Source organism: Camelus ferus, chromosome 1 (assembly GCF_009834535.1).
Source record: "Camelus ferus isolate YT-003-E chromosome 1, BCGSAC_Cfer_1.0, whole genome shotgun sequence".
In the NCBI taxonomy this organism is placed as follows: domain Eukaryota; kingdom Metazoa; phylum Chordata; class Mammalia; order Artiodactyla; family Camelidae; genus Camelus; species Camelus ferus.
The window spans coordinates 54,732,175-54,754,855 of NC_045696.1; the positions used below are offsets into that span (position 1 = coordinate 54,732,175).

A 22,681-nucleotide genomic window follows, 5' to 3' on the forward strand; every position below is an offset into this window, starting at 1 on the left:
ATGCTATGACAAACTATTACACTATGATATTATGCTACAAGCACTAAACTACTTAATCCTTATCAATTTGGAGAGTTCATTCTCTTTAATAGCAAAAATGTTTTAAATCACTGCTGTCTATATTTCAAATTTTAAGTTTATTTATAGTTTCCTGTTTTTTATTATGAGGTTTGAATATGTACATGTGTAGTGGTCAAATATTTTATTCTTTTTAAAATTCTGATTTAGTATTTTATCACAGTATTTTTTACTTTAAACTTTTCCCCCTATTTTTATTGCTCTGGAAATCTTTCCATGTCACAAAAGCCACTATTTTTCCCATTTTTTTTAATATTTAAATTCCTATTTCATTTGAAATTCATTTGCTATAAAATGGGGGACTAACTTTTTTTTTTCCCCAAATGGTCACACAATGATCCTTGAATGACAAAGCAATTTGAATGGTTTTGTATTTCCTCATGGATCCCTAATGCCAGTTAAGTAATCTTGGAGAAATCACAGGATATTCAGTTTCCTCACCTGCAAATGCAGATTAACAAAAGTATCTCACAGAGCTTCTCTGAGAAGTAAATGAGTTAACACACATGAAGCTTAGAACATGGCCTGTGCCATGACATGTCCAGTATCATACGAGGTCTATCATCTTTTCTCACCCTCAACCATGGATTTAATTAATTTTAGAATAATTGTGGAAAGATCAAGAAACTATTTGTAAATTTGGTTGGAAAAGGCACAAGATTTGCAAAATAAGTTGGAAACTACTGACACATTTATAGGATTCATGGAACAGTGACTTACCTCCAGTTGTAAAAACAAAGATGTATGTCTCACACTACAGTTTGTAATTCATGTAAATGATGCTAATCCTGTACAGTCTATCACCATAATCAAAAATATATTCTATTTTTCTTTATATATATTGCCTGGGTTTTTTGTCATGTTGAAAAAGTACTGCTTTTTAAGTGTCTATTTTATTTAAATAGTCAAATATCAAAAATATTTTATTAATTCTAAACAATCTTTTATAGTTGACTTTTCTTAGGTTTTCCATGTACACAGTCATCTTTTATGAAATAGAGATCATTTTGTCTCTTCGTTTCCAGTAGTCCCAGCCTCTGTATCTTACTAGCTAAAATCTGGAAGACATCAAACAAAATTTCTCATAGTAAACCCCTTCACCTTATTTCTTATTTAATAAAAATGTTTCTAGGTTTTCACTATTAAGAGTGATATTAGTCATTGATTTTCCTTGCAAGAAAATGTAAAGAGTTTAATAATAACATTGCTTTAAATGACATCAAGTAACATTGAGATTTGACAAGGTAAACAGTTTTCTTTAACCAACTAAGAAAAATTTTCCACATTAAATTGTGCATGCATTCCTAGAACAAATACTTCTAATTATATCCTCCATTTATATATTGGTGAATTTGATTTGTTTTATTTAGAATTTTTGTAACTTTGTAGTTTTTGTTGTTATTTTGGGGTTTTGTTGTATGTTGTGGTTTTTTTGTTTGTTTGTTTGGTTTTTTGCTATTTGTAAAGTTTTGGAATCCCGAATGGCATCATCACTATCTAATTTTATAACAATACGTAGAAGTGTTTGTTTTACCCAGAATTTTATTTTTCTGGGCTTTTAAAAAGTTAATATGAGAATTAACTTTACCTTAGCATTTTCAATTAAACTGCCTATAAAACCATGCAGAGCAAGAACTTATTGAAAGAGGATTATTTGGTATTTTCTTATTTTTTTCAATATTTATCATTTAATCTTTTAGTGAATTTTGATAATTACAGTTTCCTAATAACTCATCCAATTTATTAGGATTTAAAATGTATCCAAATGGGATCTACAAAGCAAATTTTACTTTGCTATTAATCTTCTCCTTATCAATATTTGTAGCCCCTTTATCATTATAATGTTGCATATTTTGTTTTCTATTTTTAATTAAACTTCCCAGACATTTGTCCATTATGGTGAATTTATCCAAAGATTTTCTATATTATGTTTCTGTTTTCAATTAATTTATGCTGTCATTTTATTATCTTTCCTTCTGTTTTTCAGTTTGTATTCAAAATGTATAAAATATTTTAATGCAATAGTATAATTTAATGCATTTTTATAAAAGTAATGTTACCCAGTTATTTCATTTTAATTAAATTTGGTTTGAAAGTGAATATAAATCATTTTAATTTAAATACGTTAAAGTTCCAATTCTGCCACTGAGTATGAATTGTAATTTCTAGTTCATTTAGTATTTGAAAAAATAGAGTCATAGAGCCTTCAAAAATGTTTAACAAATAGATTTCAAAAGACTATAGGCTCCAGCTGCGAATCTGGGGAAGTCAGGAAAATTTCAGAAAATACCATCTGCTGATACTTTTTTCAAGCAGGAGGGCAGCTGAAAAGGTATTTTTAAGATCATGTTATCTTTAGTTCCGACTCTGCAATAAATGTCAAAATAACCAGCTCGTTTTCAGTTTTACAAATGAATAAAAACATCAGAAAATGTAGATTATCTACTTCTAAAATCCCAAAGGTGGTGGGCCTTGAGTAGTCATTTCTTCAATGCCTTCATTTTTTTTGCATGAAGAAGTTGTAGCCTAAGTAACTGAAGATATTAACATTCAGTCATTCATCCATCCATCCAGATACACTCAGTGTGGCCAGTGTGTTAGAAACCATGCTGGAACTGGGGCAGGGAGGATGTGGAGGCTAAGATAAAAAGCACGTGACCGTTGAATTCTAGGAGAACCCAATGTGGAGAGTCTAGCAGAACCACAGGCACAATACTCTCACAACACTCATCATCCTGTTTGATATTCTTGACTGTATCTATTTCTATATGAAATTACGTTACTCATTTGCTTACTTCATCTAACCCTACACTTTCTATGGTGAGCCGCAGAAAGGAAACAGGAATCTCTTTCACTACCAAATATCCCAAGTATAGAACATTTCCTGGCACAGAGCAACAGCTCAACAAATGTTTGCTGAATTAATACATGAAGCTATCTGTTGGTCTTGGAGGCTACATGGAGGCTAGTTGCACTGGTAAGTTTGAAGTTGAATAAAATTACCACCAAAACTGGATGGGGATGTTTGATAGAGGACATATCATTAGCATGGAAGGCTGTCAGTACTGCTGTAGTTTAAAGAGGGTAAGAAAGTGGGAGGAAAGAGGCTAGAAGACAAGGGGCATCACATGTCCAATCTAGAGTGCTGCCTTTATCCTCCCATCTATTCAATAATTTTTTTAAGAGGTGAAATAGATGGATGTGAGTTTTAGAAAAATCACTTAGGTCCCTGTTTGAGGAATGAACTGGGAGAGAATGTAAGGTCACACTGATGGTTACTGGTGGAGCTGAAGCTGGAATATCTTCCACTGCACACTGTCTCATTTCACAGGATCACACTTTTCAATTTAGACTGAAAACAAGAGACAGCCATTCATTTGATCAGTTAAGGGCCCAATTTTGTGAGATTCCTGGAGGTTTATCTGTCAGACTGCCTAGAAAGGCAAAAGGAAACTACTATAACTAATAGGTGTCAGTGCTCAGATCCCAGATGTTTACTGTCTTAACGATAAAAGGCTTGTTAACAGTAAGTATGGAGGTTACAGATAAGAAGCTGATCAGTCCTGTTGTCTCTACATGGCACTTCTCTTTGAGCTAACTGTTCTTTAAATCTTATTTTGTTAAAATAATTGTATTTACTTTTGAAGAAAGATAACACATACAAACTGGCCTTTAACAGTTGAAATGATTTTTATGTCTAAGATTTGTTTGTTTGGCAGGATTTTGGGGTGGGGAGACTAAGGAATATCTTCCTAATACACAACGAAAATGTATAACCCATTGAATTGGAGATGGTGCCTTTATAAGCCTCTGCTTTAATTAGTTTTTAATTTATACCCATCCTCATCTAAAAGGATTTACAAAGCTTTATATGTCAATTAGTTTTGGTAACTAAAAAATAATCAATATTCATTCAGTTTTCTATTGCAGTTATAAATTTCTTCTCAGAACATAACAACATCCATATAAAGCAGAAAAATCTGACACAATATGAATCTCTATAAATCCTATTTGGCTGTCTTCCAAATTTCACTTTCTCATGTAGCCAGTTAAAATCAACCCAAATGGAATGGCTGAGCTTCATTTAAGTTAGCTTAGGGTTGATTTTTTTAATGGAATTGTAGAATTTGTTAAAGAATTATATTTTAATATACTAGTGTTTTGAGAAAAAGAACATTGGATTACTGTCTCACACACTAGTGACTTAACTGAGTGAACTATATTTAGTAAGAAAAAAATATTTGAAATACAAACAAGAACAAAAGTAACTCCAAGATTTTCATTAAAGGGCAATAATTTCTTCAATACCTTGATTTTTTCAATTTTACTAAATCAGTGTTTTTAAATATATAGATCATTTTGCATATTACACTGCTTAATAATTATCTGCTAAAATAGGTATCTCCATTACCAACAGACTGTGAGCTCCCTGAGGACAGAAGTTTGGTCCAGTGTTTGTCTAGCACTGAGTGCAATGTCTTGAACATAGATGGCACTCAGTGTTAGTTGACAAATAATTTCAAGCACAGAAAATGCAGTTGCTCTCCTAACATTTCAGCACTGGAAGAGACCATCAGAATTATCTAGTCTAACTCCACTATCTTACTAAGAAAGGAATTTCTGCAGAAAAACTGGTACCTTTTTGATAAGCTCCTCAAGTCTCCCGACTCTGATTCCAATGTTTTAGTTTAAAACATTTGATATTTGAGCATTTTTCACCTGATACCTAAAAATCAGTTTCAAAATATGATATATACCAATTCAATTCAACGTCCAGATATCAGGGACCAGGTATCAAAAGTCCAAATTTCCACAGTATAGGGAAATTTAACCACCAACTCAGCAGTATATGTCCTGCTTTTAACAGTCCCTCTTGTGTTTCTGTGAGAACACCATAGCCTCTAAGTCACTTGCAAAATTATGGAGATAACAGAATGAGAACTCTTTCTTAGACTTCTTATATAAGATCATAACTTGAAAATAAAGTTCCCCTTTGAATAAGATCAAAAGAGATGTGCAAAACAGACTGCTACTTACCAAAATGTTTCCTCTTCTTCCTAGGAAACAGGCTGACTACATTTCCCAGTGTTCATTACATGGGGTAGAACCATGTGATTTACTTCTACTCAATGAAATATGATCAGAAGTGATGCATAGCACTTCCAGGATTCACTATCAATTTGTCCCTTGCTTACTCATTCTTTTTTTTTATGGATACAACTCCTGGGGCAATCTTTTAAGTCATGTGTTAAGGTTGTCAGAAATATCAGCAGCCTGGGTCCCCAACAACTGTAAGGATCAGAGGCTTCCTGGTGACCTGAAACTCCCTTGGACTATGAGACACATACTCCTATTGTATTCAACCTCTCCTACATTGTGGGGAAGGGCTATGGTTATTTGTTACAGCACCTAGTGTTAACTTTTATCTCCAATTTCTCTGATGGAGGAAATTTTAGTATTCCTTTTTGCTAGAAAACTTCCAACATCTGGACTGCAGTGAAGAAAGACTGATCCACACCAACTTTCTTTTACATTTTCTAGCAGATACATGAAGATCTAGCACAGGGGAGTCTTCATTGAGCATCACCACCATGAGCTAATTAATTGAGGTCTTGTGCCTCATCCCAAAGGGCAGTGGTTCTCAAACTTTAGCTGTCAGCAGAATCACCTTGCAGTATTGTTAAACCAGGTAAGTGGAACTACTGGGCTTTTCCTTCATAGTTTGACTTCATAAGGTCTCAGGTGGAGCCTGATGATTTGCATTCACAACAGGTTCCCAGATGGCATCTTTGCCACTGATCCAGGCACCACACTTTAAGAACTTTAGCCATAGGGCTTCTGGATTGCTCCTTAACATATTTTACCCTGTATTTTCATACACTGGTCATATATAACCAATGAGTACCCTCCCAAAGTTGCATTATCTGCTGAACAATATACCTGATGCAATATTGAAATGGAGACTACAGGATCTCGCAGCAGCTGCTACCTAACAAGGGGGTGTTTCTCACTAAAATTGTCAAAAATAGCACTTCCGTTCTGATAGTTTGTCTGGAGGCAGAAAAATTAGCTAATAAGTAAATCAAGTCCTCTTTGTAGCTGAAAGGTAATATGAAAACTCATTTGAAGATGAGAAGAAGAGATGAGATGTTGAGGGGGAAAGGTAATGGTAGGCTGTGGTCCTAGGAGGCCTGCTAGAGAATAAGACATCATTATTAAAGATTTGCCAGAAGGAGAAAAAGAATCTCACCCTAGAATGAGAGGAAGCAGCCAGCTAATTCCTCCAGCAGGAAATCCATCAAAAGTTTTTACCAAAAAACAAAACAACAACAAAAAAAACTTCAGCCAGAAGGGAGAGGCATCTACTTCCAAGCACAACTTTGCCTTCCAAGTATTACGGAGCTTACTCCCCATGTGGCAGCAATGTTTGGACTGCTCCTTTTTGGTACTTGGTCTCTAAGGCGGTAGTATCAGCCCAAAAGTGACGCTTCTAATCACATGGTCCTGCCAGGCAAGGCATGTGTAGAGAATGATAGTGAATACCATGTGCAGCAGGTATGTGATGAGGTGGCATGGGACCTACACAAGCCAGGAGGATGGAGTCAGCCTTCAAAGATCCACTGAAGCCCAACTTCAAAAAGAGTGGCAGAGCTGCGGATTGCTGACAGACAGGCAAGACTTGTTTACAAGCATCTAGGCAAGGAAAGCCTTTTAAAACAGAGGCTTGGGAGAAACAATCTAAGAGGCAGAGTTGAATAAACCTTGACAGGACTGTAAACAAACAAGTACATCTTTATTGGGGAAAGGAAAGAAAGGTTACACATCAATCTTCTAAGTTGAATTAATGGAGAGAAATTCTTGTTAGCAACATTTGTCCAAGTGAAGAATCAAAAATTCTAAATTTAAAAAGAATACTGCTAAATGTATGTTGTGCCAAAATGATGCACATATTTAACGTCAATGAGAGATACCAAATTTATATGGTGTGCTGCAGTTTTTCAAACATGTTATCACATTTAATATTCTTAAAACTCTATGAAGTAGGCAATATTAACCTTCTTTTACATGAGAAAATTCTGGCATTAATAGCCAAAGTTTTCCAAGTTCATTCACTTCTTTCCACTTCTGTAATCTTCATGTCTTAATACAAGTAATGGATCTTATTTAATCTGAACATTGTAAAGGGTATTCTGCTATTGCCCTCTACAATACAGCGTGTATAAAACAGGGATGCCTTTTTCCCACAGCATCATCTGAAATGTCTTCTTACTATGGATGGAAAATTTTAGACAATTTCTGTTCTCTATCAGAAAAAGAAAATCTGCTGGGCCAAATGCTGCCTAGAAGACTGACCCTATTTACTCAAAAGATACATATTTTTCTCTCTCTCACAATATCAAATATTCTCTCTGCTGTAGCAGTTGGTATTAAAACCTGAGCCCTTGTATTAAAAAGCTACCTCTCTAGAGCTTTGCTCTGTAAATGTTGCTGACTTGCTGCATGGGGCTTCACCACTACACTGCACCAGCCTCCGCAGCATCACGGCCATCACTGTCATTGCCATTTTCACCATCTCTCCCACCTATCTCTGCAAATGGCTTTACATCTAATGGAGCTCATTTAAATGAGACTCATTGCCAGAGCAAGTGTGTTGGTTAACCCAGCACACAAAATTCAGGTAGAGCCATGGATGAAAGTCCAGAAAATCTGAAGGCCATTTGGAACCTTCATTAGTAGATAATGACCACATGTGTGGGAATTCTTGGAAAGATGGATAAGTAATCCTTATTTATTTACAACATTATTCCCATACGAACACCCTTCTTTATTCTGAAGCAGTTTACATAATTGTTAAGCATGTTGATTCTGGAGCCAAACTACCTAGGTTCGAAACCCAATTCTGAGTAAAGCCATAAAGAGAAAGAAAAATACCATATGGTATCATTTATACATGAAATCTAAAAAAAAAAAAAAAAAAAAAAGACAGAAATGAACTTATTTACAAAACAGAAACAGACTTACAGACATAGAGAACAAACTTATGGTTACAGTGGAGGGGGGAAGTGGGTAGAAAGGGATAAATTGGGAATTTAAGATTTGCAGATACTAAGTACTATATATCTAATAGATAAACATTAAGTTTCTTATGTATAGCACAGGGAACTATATTCAATACCTTGTAGTAATAATAATGAAAAAGGATACGAAAATGAACCTATGTATGTTTATGTATGACTGAAACAGTGTGCTGTACACCAGAAATTAACACAACATTGTAAACTGATTATACTTCAATTTAAAAAAATTCTACTTTTTAGCTATGTGACATTAGACAACTGAAACTTCTCCATGCCTCACTTTGTTCACCCATCATGTGATAATAATAATAGTAGTAGTAGTGGTAGTAGCAGTAGTAGTAGAATTAAATCAGTTAATACACTTAAACCATTGAGTATTTTGATGATGATAATATAGTGCAGCCCTGCTTTGCAGAGTCCTTCACTGGAGCTCAGCCTTTGTGACTTTCATGTATCATGAAGCCTCTGTCCACAATATGTTATTCTATTCCCAGCAACTATATTCCAAGTAAACTGGTCTTGTGCTATTAGAATTCTACGCTGGTTTTAAGAGGCCAATACAGTGAGACCATTCCTAACCCTTTTCTCACATGGGGACGAAGAGTGAATTTCTAAATAGAAATCAAAGACAATAGTTTAAAAATGCACTGTCTCCTTTCATCTATGAAAAGGCCAATTCTGAGCTCTCCTTTCGTGACATCATTTCAGAAATATTCTCTGAACTATTGTGTTCTAGAAGAGAGGTTTAATGCTCTGTAATGGGACTTCTAGAGGGGCTAATTTGCATGAGTAAATGAAAAGTTATACAGGAAGTAATTTACCCCTGAAAGAACATTGTTTGCAAAACCTGAAAAAACTCAAGAATGAGAATTGGGGAGACAACACTGTTGGAAGAAAAAACTGATTTTGATGATGAAATGCTCTCCAACCCAGCTCCATAAACTCATACTTGAGTCTTCTGGGTGCTTGGAAGTTGACAGTTTGGGGAGGGTGCATTTTTGTTTTGTTTTATTGTTTTTTTAAACAGTTTCACTGAAATGTAACCGACATGCAAAAAAACTAAAAAATTTTAATGTATACAATGTGTTGAGTTTGGACATATGCATATGCCTATTCATCAGCACAGTCAAGATACTGAATACATCCATTACCTCATGCCTCTTTGTTTTGTTTTGCTTTGTGGTAAGAACACTTAACATGAGATCTACCCTCAATACTTTAAGAGCACAATACAGTATTGTTAACTGTAGGCACCAGGCTGTACAGGAGAGCTCTAGAACTCACTCATCTTGCATAACTGAAATGTGATAGCTTTGAACAATAAAGATATCAAATTTGGAAAGGGATACTTTCATAACAGAGTCAACTTTTCTGAAAAATTGAACACAAACTAATAAAGGTCAAGACAACCTTTGGTCCAGTCACAAAATGTGGTTCAAATGGGAGAAGGTGTTTTGTCAATTTCAACAAGGTGATCAATTATTGGAATACATGTGAGGCAAACATGAATCAGAAGGAGTAAGGGAAGAGGTCTGAACAGGAGTGACTTGGAGACCATGGAAGGTAACCAAGCGTAGGGTGTAAGATACTGAGGACGACAGCTGGGAACACGTGCAGAGCAGACTCTGTAACCTCCTCCTTTCACCCTGCTCACAAACCAATCACTCAGCTTTTTCTCACTGAGCCCACACTAAACCGCCGAATCTGTAAGACTACAGTTCTCCATGAGTCACAGTGATCAGTCTGGAATTGTATATAAAGTGAAATCTACAAAGCCCTATCTGCTCTGGGGACCTCCTATCTGCAGGAGAGGGATTTGAGGGAGATAAGAGATCTCTGAAATCAGAGGACAGATCAGAGAAAATATTGCTTATTATTATTATGGCTATTTCTTGAGAGAGCCATAAAGGGATGATAGGTTTCATAAAACATTCACATTCTCACCTACTTGCTCTTTTTTGTGGACAGCTTTACACATTGCAGGATGTTTGACTCAAATCAATGTAGGTATCAATGGGACTAGGTTTCCCTATATTGCCCTCCTATGATTGAGAGGCTATTGTCTAGTGATATGATTAAGTCCACCTTACCAGCTGGTGGGCTCTTTGAAATTACCTTACTGTATTATAAATTAAAATTTACCCTGCTTTCAATGCATATAAGCATTATAGAAAAATACAGACAAAGGCTTCACTATATTTGAAACACACTACAAAAAAAAACAAAACAAAAACTGAGCATTGGAAAACACTAGTTATATTCTCTTCCAATCCTTTCAGATGATGAAACCGAGATCAGGTTATGTTAACCAACTTGCCTTAAAAGCATGTGTGGCAGAGCCAAAGCTGGAAACCTTTATATTCGCCTTCTCCCTGACACCGTACTGACCTATGGGTTAGTCAAAGGACTTAAAGGCATCTCTGCCCAAAGGTAGGGAATAAACTGCTATGAGCCCAGGTAGGGGTATGTGGCAATCACTTAGAACAGGAGATAACAGAAGCTACAGCAGGAGTAGTGACACTGGGAATGCACAAAATTAGACAGTCTAAAAATACTTATGAATGTTTGAGAAGAATTAATGCATAGAAGATACAGCATTTGAAACAAGAAATAAGATAAAGTATACTAGTGTTAAAAACAAACATTAATTTTACTGAATGTAGCTGGAAATTCTATACCTAAATAACTAAAATGATGCAACTGGGAAATATAATACTCTACCTTATTATGACAATGAAACTAAGTTGGAAAACTAAAAAACAGATACTAATGAAGCTTTTTGACTATTTAAATGCAGACTAGGAGAAAAAAAAACAGGATTAAAAAACTGCACGTTTGATAGGCCCTAGAACTGCACCCTGAGACAGGTAGTTCTAGAATGAATAGGAAGGATGAGTGTTGGGTCAGGGAGCAGGACTCTTGACACAAAGTAGCTGCAGAAATCAACTGAGGCTAATTCATGTGTAAGACTCAACCCTATATCCTGGTGGTAGAGGGAAATTCAAAGAGATCAATCACACTGTTATTTTAGCAAAGAAAACAGGGACAAAATGACATCATTAGGAAAAAAAAAAAAAAACTACAGATAAAAATAACCCATAAGATGTCTTAAAGCTCTCTAGAAACACTTTAAAGCCTAGATTAAATGTAAGTCCAGAAAGGAAGGAAGGAAGGGAGGGAGAGTGGGAGAAAGACCAAAAAGAAAGCTTGTAGAAGTCCTTTGCTACAAACTAATGAAGTATAAGATATATTAAAAGGCAGAGGAAACACAAAAGTAAGTATGTACAAAATATAAATAGATTTTAAATAACAAGGCCACAAAATGTGGTACTGCAAATGCAACTCGGGAATTATAGGAGTCTAAACAAAGAAACTAAGGAAAAGCATGCAAGAGTCTAGAGAGCCTAATATAATTTCTTTAAGTGTAGCAAAGAGAGGGCATCAGGACAAGTACATACATCACCTGGCCACAGGAATGAGAAAGCATACCCAGGGCAACAAGTTAAAAGCAAAGAAACGACATCTTTTGCCTCAGTCTATCTCAGGGTCATTACCTGCTTCCTATTTTAAAGGGACCATCAGAGCAAAGGATGCTGGACATGCGATCTTTAAAAACAAATTGACAAACCAAATGTAGATGAGTCATCCTTGCTGGATGGTATCCATCTCCAAATTCTAAAAGTAACTCAAAGGTGGGACCTTGAGACTGTAGATCAATGTAGTTATGCTTTTAAACTGCCACATTCTAGACAACTTGAGATTTGCCAGAGAGATTTCCCCACAGGCAGGCATCGGAGAGGAGCCAGGTGAAACTCCCTTTCATAATGAAGCCAAATCCCAGTGAAGAGCCTGAAACAACTGCTGCTCTCTCCGCACTAGAGGAGGTGCAGTGGAGGGGAGTGCTGGGCCAGGAGGGGGAGCACCATGCTACTGACTAGCATTTTATCTCACTAAAATGACTGAACCTTGTAAGGTGTGTTTCCTCATCTTTAAAAGGGGTATAATCATCCCTAACCAAAAAAAAAAAAAAAAAAAAGAGTAAAGATTCAAGGAGATAACATGACCATGACTGTTCAAGTAACAACAGCAATTAGTATTTTCAGAGCTTTCACTCCATTGCCAGGTGCTGGACAAGAAGTCATATATGCAATCCTCACACTACAGGTGCCTGATGCTCTTAGCCTTCTTTCTTCCCCCCAGAGTATTCCTGAGGCCCAAACAAGTGAATGTAAGCAAAAGCACTTCATAAAGTGCAAATTGTTGTGAGCACACAGGTACTTATGGAGAGATCATGGGATCTATTAACAAGGATGTATCACTGAACAAGCAACCAAACATAAGCTATTAGGGGAAAATCAACATGGTTTTCTGAAAGATGAAATAACACTGGATTAATATGCTAGTCAGTTTCCTAAGTTCGCTAAAAACCACTATGGTCATGAAGCAAGAACAAATTAATTGCGGATGGCATCATGTAATATCTCCCTATTTTAAAAATAAAAGCGCTCACCAAAAATTATATTCAATAGGGCACTGATGAATAAATTATGGTATGGGACACTACGCAACCATTTACAAAGATGTTGCAGGTGAATATTTGATAACAGAGAAAAACATTTCATGACATGCTGTTCAAAGAGAAGAGTAAATCACAGAGTATATCTCAATCATGATCCTAATTTTGTAATTTATGCCTGGGGGAAGGAGGAGGTCTCGAATGGTATACAACCACCAAAAGTTAACAGATTTCTCTAGTACTGAGTGTATGATTAATTTTTCATTTTCCCAGTGCGTTTTGGTGTTTCCTCATTTGTCTACAATGAACACATTAATTTATAATGAGAAACTTTTAAAAATACAAATGATCCTTTAAACCCTATCAGGGAAAACTGTCGCTTCACTCATTCTAAGAATGTAAAAGAAGCAAGCTTTGCTTTGGAATGCAATGGGAAGCACTTCAACGTTTCTTCACTGTTGCCAAGGTTTATTTAACAATATTTTCTCACCATATATTATACAAGAACAGAACTAAACAGATGGTCTACATCGGAAACCCAGCAATCTAGGAAAAGCTATCCTCACTACCTACTCATCATATATTTCATACTATACATTACACACACAACTCCTTACTGCTTTACTAATACCATACATGCCTAAGACTCACATAGATCCTTTAGTCAAAGCCAATCTACAGGACTCTCACACATCTGTGTGTATGTGTCTTAAGATGACATGCTAGAGATACACTCGTGAAATGAACCAACGCACTTTACAAATTACATTCTTGCCTCATGGATTTGTAGATTTTATACAGAAAAACTGAGAAGCTTGGAATTTGCAGTAAACAAAGGCATGGCTTGCATTTGACTCAGTATTATGTATGCAAAAGGCATCTTGGCATCAAATTAGTCTTCCAGAAGCAACATTTCCTTTATGTCACTTCCTTCCTGAACCAATCAATGGCCCTTTATTTCTTTCAGGATCAAGTACAAATGGCTCAGCCTGGCATCCAAGGTTCACCCCAGTCTCCAGGCTTCTTTGTCAGTACTCTCCAGCATCAACCCTTAACTCTACTCGGGCTAGAGTCCATGCCACAACCCAAACACAGAACATCCTTTCTCTGTTCCCCCGTTTGTGTTTTTACCCCAGTGGAAGTATCCTTCATCTTTTTCCTTCCTCCTGTAAATCCTCCTAGCCATCAATATCAGACTTAAGGTCCCGTCCGTAATACACCCCCATCCTCTAGTTTCTCTGTTTTCTGAACCAATCTGCTTTACAGTTTACTGTATTTTATCTATTACGTTTTAGGGAATTATTTAGTACTAGACTCCCAATAAATACATACTGAATTCAGCTCAAACATACAGTGGCATAAAGTTTTATAGAGATACAGTATAAAAATGTAACAAACAGCTAGTGTTACGATTTTAGTGATTTAACTGGAAATAAATGATGCCACTAATTATAAAAGAATTCGGTTCTTTTTTAATCTGGCCATAAAACTAGGTCAGCAAGACCCTCTCCTTGAGAAGACTTTGTTGGGAATTAGCTTTTTCTGTATGTACCTGAATGTAATAAAACTGCATTCTTTAAAAATGGTATTTAATTCAGCCGTTTTGCTAATTAAGACTAGACTCTTCCCAATGAGAATAAAATCACAGAGTCACCTAATTTTTTGAGTTCAAAGAGACCTTAGGGATTATTTCCAGAATCAGAGAGTAACTTGTCCAAGGCCACACAGATAGTTGGTCAAAAATGGTTTGTTTTTTTTTCATTCTGTAAGTCATTCCCATTTATTCCACTACTTAGGGTAATGCACTGTAAGGGAAAAGACCTGGATTTGTAGACAGAAGCCAGGCTTCTAAGACAAGCCCAGTTTTACTTGCTTTAAACCTCTTTCCTAAGCTGTAAAGTGGAAATAAGGTTATATGACCTCACAAGGTTGTTAGCAACAGGCAGTAACAGGTGAGAGGTAATATACAAGCACAGCCATTTTAAATAGTCAATTTTGTGTCTTCAGCCCAAACTACAGTGGTTGTTTACGTACTCAAATGCCAGAGAACCTCGCTCAACCAGCCCCGACGACGACTCTGTCCCTGCATCTCTCATCAGTGCTTTCATTCTCTCTCCAATGCCACAACTGCCATCAGAACCTCCATGACCTCTACCTTATCCAAGAAAAGCCTCTGAACTGCCCTCTCCCCATCGCTCTTTTCCTTTTCCTACACTGCAGCCAGAGTCCTCTTGCAGAAACTCACACCTTGTGTGACACTTTCCTTCTTTAAAGACCGTCAGTATCTTCCCTTATTTTTGCGCCTTAGACTAAATCTTACATCCTTGCAAGGCCCTGTAGCTTTGGGCTTAGTTCACCTATCAAGGTTTACCTTGTCGTTTCTTCCTTGGTCTTTGCACCTCTCTATTCCTTCAGCTCCTGGTATAGACTAGTCTCTTTTGTACCTCAAACAGTGGCAAGACTCCTCTTTGCTGGGAAAGCCCTCTCTCCACACAGCTAACTCCTACTCATCACTCATATCCAATTACATGTAATTCTGCAAGGAAAGCCCTTCCTGGCTCCCAAGACTAAGCTAAGTCTCCCTAAAATAGTCTCATGGTACCCTAAATACTTCATTATTATATATTACAGTAATAATTAGTTATCTTTTAAGTGTCTTTTTTCTTTGCTTTAAGGTTTATTAGTGTTTGCTTAGGCTTAATAAACATTTATGAAAGAAATGGAGGGAGGAATTTAGTTTTCCTTTGCATATTCAGCCACGTTCTTATTACTCTCTACCTTGTATATACCCTAACTAGCTGACGTAACTACCCATCCTTCATGCTGTGCACATAACACAAACAAAAATAACTTTAAACCCACAAAATGCCCACTCTCCTCTTTCCTCCTCAGCTCAGACCACATTAGTGCCTAATGGCAAAGACAGGAAATTAAAATTTCAGTAACAAAACCATAGTTGTTACCAGGAGCAGATTCAAGCCTGCATCTGATATGCCTGCCCTGGGTTGGGTCAGGTCAGTGGGACTAGTCTTATCTCTGATACATGAGACAAAAATCACAGTTTCTCCCCATTCCTATTCATTCAGAGGGTCCTCAGTGGAAAGCAAGTCTGATCGCTGGCTCCTGGACCAGACTGACCCAGCCAGACGCCCCCAGAGATTTGTTACAGACAGCAAATCTGGGTTTCCTCCCAGCATCTTGCTGCTGTCTCCTTAGGGGACTGTTACGCATCCCCTCTCCTGGGAGTAGCACAGAGCTTCTGTGGCTGCCAAACTGAAGGAAGGGGAGATGGCAGAAGTGGGGAGACGTAAATCTCCTTTCTGCCCACCCCTGAGAGTACACAACTACGATCTCAAGGAGAGAAAAGGGGGCATGTTCCTAAAACTGAGAAGACACGTAAAAATTCTTGCTTTCTCATAAAACACTTGGCATTCATTCCATTTAAAAATGAAGTTGTATTGTTGGTTTAAATGTACCTAATTCTGCACTTAAAATAAGGCTATAAAAACAGCCCTATAAATGGTGCCCACAGAGAATCCCTTAGCATCACTATTTCAGTGGAAGACACAAACACTCATTATACACATCAACAATGCCAGCATATTTCCCTGCATAACTTCCTTTTTTCTGACTTTCTTCATCCTGAATAAGATAGGAGGAACGTAAAGGAAGAGACGGGTTGGAGGTTATTTGAGCAGCAGAGTTCTGGTCTGCTGACACCCTCAGCAAGATTCATTAATCTTGCAGATTCTCACTCTCATTTACTAAACAGTGATTCACACAGAGTTACACAGCCACAGTAGCAAAGTTAATTGGAATCTAGATCCCCTAACATTTCTTCCTTCCTTCAGCAATTCCTCAGTACTGCAAGCTGAAATAAAATGAGACTGCTGTAGGCTTATGAAAAAGGGAAACAAACAAAGGGTGGCTAGCATGGGATTAAAAATGGACACATGTTTCCCTTCCCTTTTTGTTTTGCTTTATTTTGTGTTTTGGCTTAAGCCCTTTGAGCAAAGTGAGGAGGCAGAAGCAGCTTACCCAGGCCCATATCAATGCTAGGATCCCCCCTTAGCACTAGATTAGCACTGGGAGCTCAGTATGGCTCTCACCCAAGCCCGGAGAAATAAAGAAAGGAGGCAGGGAGAGAGATGGCTATGAACACTGGCAAATTCTGTTCAGTCGGTGGCAAGCGGCCAGATAATTCCTTTTAATTTAACTCTTCATCTTCTCTGGCAGAAACAAATAGTGCATTTCCTTGAAGCATCATAACTTTCAAAGGATACAAATGACATCAGGCAGGCACCATTTTCCCAATCCAGCAAATGAGGAAACTGAGACTTAAATGCGATTACAGTCTACCTTTTATCGGGAAATTATTAGTAGATTCAAAATCAGTATCTAGGCTTTATAATGTGCACCTCAGTGTTCTCTTCCCTTGACCACCTTCCTACTCAGCATTCAGAGTAGCACCGCCTATGTTGGCAGCATTGATGTTTTTAAATAGTTAAGAATGATACAGAACAAGGAAGTCATGTTTGGCAGAAGGGAAATGAAATGAAGGATCACGTAAGGAAATTAATTTTTTATTTCAAATAATTCCACACTATTAGGCAGGGTAGAAAAGTACATAGTGAAGAAAATGCACTATGTAAGTAATATGACAAACAAGAGCTCCCCAGTACAAACACTGTTATATGGCAGAAGACAGGGCTGGCTTTAGGATCTGACCACAATTGTGGAAAATGGATTATGGTCTCCTGGGGTTGGCCTGTAGACAGTTATCAAAGGAAATAAAAGAAATCCTATGGCCTTATGGTCAATTCCTTTCCTTCTAGACTCACAGTTGTGCCTCTCTGGATTAATAAGCTATTTATAAAGAACTCCTGCAAAAAGACACAATATGCATTTTTCTGCAGTCATCACAGTCATTTGAACAAGCAGTTCACATTACATTACAGTCTTAGAACCTGCGACAAGGTCTGTTCAACCACCTATGAAATCTAGAGAGAAAACAACATTCCAAGGGTAAAGGCTAGGTTCTTTAGAATGTCCATATCAGTATTGTTTTTAAACAGGTGATGTCAGACATTACCTTGGAATGTAAGTACTTTAGAAAAAAAGAACTGTATCTTCAATATCTCAAACGGACCTCCCTGCAGGGCACCCACTGAATCATGCTTACTGATGACCGAGGTGACGAAGGTAACCGGAATATCCCTACTTTGCAGAAAATCAGAACTTACAGACTGTGTCTTAACTCTTAAGTCACTTCGGCAAATTTAGAAACTTTGTATTTTCACTTTATAATTACTTGCTATAACCTAATATTAAAACATGTAACTTGGACTCAAAAGTTATTTCTTGAAGGATCTTCTTTTGAGTCCTTATCAGAAGGGGTGTCAAATACCATTGGAGAGGTTTTGCCAACACACTGGCCTTGAACTATTTGGGGGGGGAGGGGTGCAAAGTGTCCCTATGAGCAGTCTAGGTGTAGTTCTTGAAAGATGTTCTCTAAAGGGAGCCTCCTGACAATGGGATCTGTCATTCAGGTCCTGAGCATTTCGGCTGCTCCCTCACTGAGCAGCTGCTGCAGGGCTCCGGTCAGGGGTTGGCCATGCTGCCTCTGATGCAGTGTAACTACACTATTCTCTTCTCCTGGCCTCTCACAGCCCAAATCTGGCTGCAGGCAGAAGCCCAGGTGACCTTCATGCCCAGATGAGCCAGAGATGGGGGTGGGGAGGGCCGAGTGGAGTTCATCTCCTCTGCAATCCCCAAAGGGCACACAGCGCCTGCCATCCTGGATGCCACAGGAGAGAACAGAGCCAACCTCGGTGGAAAGCAGTGGCTGCTCCCTGGCTCTGGAGTAAGAGGAGGGACAGATGCCAGATGACAAAGCGACCCAGCCAGATCTGAGCCAATGGAACAAGGGCCTCAAACCAAGCCCGGCACAAAATGGAGAATTGTGAGGTGCTTCCATTATTGTTTATTTGTTTGCTTGCTTGTTTCCCTTTACCTTTAAAACATTCCAGTTGAATACTGACTACTATATATAAAATAGATAAACAACAAGGTCCTACTATTTAGCATGGGGAATTATATTAAGTATCTTGAAATAGCCTATAATGAAAAACAATATGAAAAGGAATATATATACGTATAACTGAATCACTGTGTTGTATACCAGAAATTAACACAACATTGTAAACCGACTATACTTCAATTAAAAAAGAAATTCCAATTCTTTTCTCTTTACTTGCTCAGGGTTAAAAGTAAATGTGATAATAGTGCAATCATGTTATAGAAATGTTCTGAGAACCTATACTTTGTCAACAGAGTTGTTATTATATAAAATACATTCATCAGCATATCAAGGGTAAAACCCAGCTGGGCCACTATGTAACCTTCTCACCATTTGTTCGTTGCTCAAAGATGTGACATGGAAAAAAAAATAATCAACTATAGCAAAGTACTCTAGGATATTTGGATAAAAAGCACAAGAAAAATTTAGGTTTTAATCACATGTAAATATATCTTGACTATATATTTTAAATCACCTGTTTCAAAATTCATCATCACCTAGAAACAGAATATAATTATTCCTGAGAATACACCAATACAGGTCTGACTTGCCCATGGATCCAAAGTTATGACTTGGGCTACACCACCTTGGTCTCACAAGGCCAACCATTATTTCAAAAAATCTATTCACACAGCTCCAAATACTTGCATTAAACATTTCTGAACAAATGGAGTCTGATGTGAACACCAAGAACACCAAGTGGGGATCTATGAACATATCCATGAGAAACAAACAACTGTGCTGCAGGAGGGAGAGAGTAGTCAGGGATAGGGCTAATTCAAAAGGGCTACACACTCGGACACTGTGGAGTGTGTGAGTGTGTAATGTAGAGGGGTGCATGTTGTGAGGCAGCCAGTCCCAGACTTGCCATAATGACGGCGGAAGGAAAGAGTGGATGGCAATTGCTTGTGAGTGACCCCGTGTTCCCTAGCCTCCTCTGGCCATGCTGCCTTCTCCTCCTACCCACTACTCCAAGTTACTGCTACCCGGACTCTGCCAAACATCAGAGGACCCTGAAGCATGACAATGAGGGCCATTTCCCATGATTTCACTGAATTCTACTGAGCAATCCCTTGAAAATCCTCTTTGGAAAGAACAAGAATCTCTAGGAAGAAATACTATCTACTTTGACCAAGTAACACCAGATACTCTATTTCAAAGGGTTGCCATGATAGTTAACTTTGGTATTTCTGAAGACTGCAGAGCTTTACTTTTTTTGGCAACTGGAAGACCTGAAATAGAATTATCTGGTTTGGTGCTCCATTAGACCTTTCCCATCCCTTAGAAGTGCTATCTAACAACAGCCCAGCACTCTGATCTGCCCTTCACTCGTGTGACCCCACAACGGAGTAATGAATATTCTACAGTTTTATTCAAACTTAAAAGAAGCATATATTAGTGACTTCATTCTTAGCATTTTATCTGAAGAGCTAAGTTCCTAGAGTTAAACGGAATAGGAAGGAAAGGGATTAACCTCTGCTGCTAGCAGAGTACAGTCACGATGCTAATGTCTCTGTATGAAAAAGCTGAACTGCAGCAGTATCTGGAATTACAGAGAAAGTACTGGAGGAAAAAAGATGCAAGGGAATAAAATATTAAAAGCCAAAGCTGGTTTGGGATTCTATTTTTCACGCAGACATGCTTCGTAGAGGAATTAAGTATTACAAGACCTCACAGTTCAGATGGTGGAGGAATGGGTCAGTGAGTTCTACAAAGAGGAAGTTTTTAGGACCTGTAACTTGTAATTGTGTTATGGGTGAGTTCCAGCTGCTCCCCTAAGCTTATTTCAAAAAACATAACTTCAACATAGTATTTATTCACTTGCAATACTCCAACTAGTAAAGAGTCAGGGAGGCTATTCTCTTTTCATCTGGTAAAAGGGTTCTCTAGCGACACAAAATATCCCCCAGCAATGAAAAATGAAACCACAAATGTAACATTAGCAACCAGCTGTTAGAAGAAAATCAGTAAGATTGGCAGTTTGATCATTTCATATCAGTGTGTTCATGAAATGGACTGTGCAGGGACTGTGCGCGTGTGTATGCACATGTGTGTGTAAATGAATAGATTCGTGGGCAGTAGTATGAGAAACGTGAGCGGGCGCAGGTCCCAATGATGGCAGAATGCCCCGAACATGAAGCTGTGGCAAAACCATCAGCGGTAAAGCGATACGGCACAGACTGTGGCCAACGGTGCAGGGTTCTCTCACGGCTGCGAAGAGTGTTAGACAGGTGAATTCGAAAGACATTTACGTTAGAACTACTTCGTGGACTGTCCGTACGTTCAACATGGGACGCCAGCTTGTAAGTGAAACGCACAGTCTGTTTTCATTTTTAACCTTCATGAATTCGTTTCATAGCCTCCCAAAACAGAGAACCAAAAATCTCTTCAAAGTAAACACTGAGCACTAGCTATTTAGTCCCCCAAGCACGAAACATTGACCATTCCGAGTCAGCATAGCTATTAACCCATGAATTCATATTCATTTCCCCCCCCCCCCACCTCGGTGCCGAATCTGTGGGGGTTATTTCGCACAGAGACACAAGTACCAGGTGCCGAGTGCATACCCAGCCTCCTTCTAAACTTAATGCCAATTCCCTCTTGAAAGAGGAGGAATGCAGTGGTATCAGCACTGGGGACGCGGCGGCAGCGAACACTGAAGCGACGCTTGGAGTTTACAGAGGAGCTACCTCAGCTCCGCCGCCGCCACCCCTCACACCAGTCCCCATCCCCGCCACACACACACACACACACCTCACTCTACCACCGCACCCCCCTTCCCCCCCCCCCCCCACACCGGTTCCACATCTCCGCACCACCACGGATAATGCAGCAAGTCTGTCCGCACACTCCCGCACGCCTCGGGACCCGGCCGGGCGCAGAGCCGCGAGGGCAGGGAACGCACCAGCACCTCGGGACTTGTAAATAAGCCGCGTTCCGTCCAGATTCCGAGCGCTCCTCACTCCACCGACCCCCGACCCCAGAGCCCGGCGGCAGGAAGGAGGGGGCGCAAGAGGCCTGGGGACCCCCTTACCTTGCAGCGAGAAGAGGGACAGGAAGAAGCCCAGCACCCAGACGCTGTGCAGCCAGTAGGTCCTCATGTCTCCGCCGCGCTCGATGCTCCCCGCGCGCTCCGGCTCTCGCCTCTCCGCTCGCGCTCTCTAGCAAAACGCGCCGCTCGTTCCCTCGATTTCCCTCTGGGCTCTCCCGGCTCCAGCAAACCAGACCCAGCAGGCTCCTGCCGCACGACGGCCGGAACCCAGAACGGCTGCGCTCCCCTCAGCAGGAGCGCGAGCCCGGGCCCGGTGGAGGCTCGAAGCTGTGCCTAGCGTAAACACAGCGAGCTCCCCTCTCCCTCAAGCTCTCCGGCTCTCCTCCGTCCTACCTTCCTCTCCCTCACTCCCCTGCAGCTCCAACTAAATGCGACTGTACTTAAACAAGCGGCGTCTTATAGGACCGCGAACCCAGCCGAAAGGGCCCCGCTGCTGCCATCTAGTGCGCACATCCGGGCATCGCGGCAGCTCTGCGTTGGTTGGTGCGTGCGCGAGGTCCGTCCAAAGCCGCCAATTACCCTTTGCTCTCACAGGTGAAACTCCTGCCGTCCTGAGTCCTTGGCTTGACCTTGTTGGCTTATAGGTCCTAATTATCTCCTTTTCATGAGGAGACGCTTGGCACTTACTACCCGCATTCCTTCATCATCCCATTGCTCCTTTTCTCTTTGAAATTCCCCTTTTCCACCAACAACTCAATGGAAATGTTCCTTCAAATGTCACCATGACCTCCACCTCAGAAGTCTAATGGCTGTTTATAAGGCTTCATCCCACCTGACTTGACTGCATTTCACGGGGTGAGCCATTCCATTTTACTTGATTCCAGTCACCAGGTCAAAACAGTACTCCGGGTGTTTCTGACCTTCCATCCAAACCCCTC

The 22,681-nt window shown here is 39.2% G+C and overlaps 1 long non-coding RNA gene across 1 annotated transcript in view; it reads right to left on the bottom strand.

The window, feature by feature from the left end:
* Window positions 1–22,185, bottom strand: part of LOC116666611 — a 1,176,059-nt gene extending 1,153,874 nt beyond the window's left edge. The window contains exon 1 of the long non-coding RNA XR_004323553.1: window positions 21,786–22,185. This is a non-coding gene — a long non-coding RNA (uncharacterized LOC116666611). The remainder of the gene's footprint in view (window positions 1–21,785) is intronic.
* Window positions 22,186–22,681: the final 496 nt, after the last annotated feature.